We start from the raw sequence: 1,140 nt of genomic DNA on the forward strand, positions 1-1,140 counted from the left end.
CCTCGAGCCTGCTCCGCCATTTAATAAGATCATGGCTGATCTGATCTTGGCCTCAACTCCACTTCCCTGCCCACTCCCCATAACCCTTGACTCACTTATCATTCAAAAACCTGTCTATCTCCACCTTAAATATATTCAATGACCCAGCCTCCACAGCTCTCTGGGGCAGAGAATTCCAGATACAATTCAATTCAAGGTGTAACATAATGGAGCAAACTGTGACACAGTGGAATGAAAATGTCATACAGCTAATCCAACTGTTTTTTCTCCCAACGTCCCGTTAAATAATATAGACTTACTGGGCAGATTAGTGACGATCAAACCCAAAGTAACCGTTCTCCCGATTAAAGAGTACTTCTGTGTCGCGACCACAATTTAGTCATCCCCCAACTCCCCCACCCACCCTTGTGAATGAAAGTGAGCATACTTCTCATCTTGCGCTTGAGGTAGAGAAATATTGGGAATGCCAGCACTACATACGGCTGATTACACTAATGCCTTGTTTCGATTGGCTCAGCCTGCGGTCTTCTCACACCTGGACCAAAGTCAAACTCTGCACAGACTGGGGATTGAAACTGGGACCCTCCTGGTCTCCGAGAATCAGCCCTCTGGCACTGTCTGGCCACCTCCCTGCTGCTTTCAAAAACCTCCTCAATAACTCCCTCTTTAGCTGTGCCTTGAGTTCCCCAATCTACCCTCTCCATGTCTCTCCACTTTCCCCGTGGGCAGTCCCAATCACATCCCTTACCGCTGTGTGGTAAACTCGCTGAGAGGCACAATATCAATGTACATTGTTGTTATTGCACTGGCCACTCCATATGTATCCAGTAGGGAGAGTTTAAGGAACTGTTTCCAATGGAACAAAAGAGCAATAACTTAGTTTTAATTAGAATATAGTGAGAGGATACCACTTTCTGAATTTTGATTTGCATAAAAATGTAAAATATTACAATTATTCATCTAATGCCTCACCCTCACCAACCCACTCCTGCTAATCCAGTCAGCTTTTCCAGATCAGATGGCATTTGGGTTGTAACAATATGCCAAAGGTGTCTGTTCAAGTCGCAAATAGACAACCACAATTCAATCATCCCACCAACAGATAAAATGGCACTTGTGGCAGGAAGTGCCCCCCTCCTC

The sequence above is a fragment of the Pristiophorus japonicus genome, chromosome 18, assembly GCF_044704955.1.
Source record: "Pristiophorus japonicus isolate sPriJap1 chromosome 18, sPriJap1.hap1, whole genome shotgun sequence".
NCBI lineage: Eukaryota > Metazoa > Chordata > Chondrichthyes > Pristiophoridae > Pristiophorus > Pristiophorus japonicus.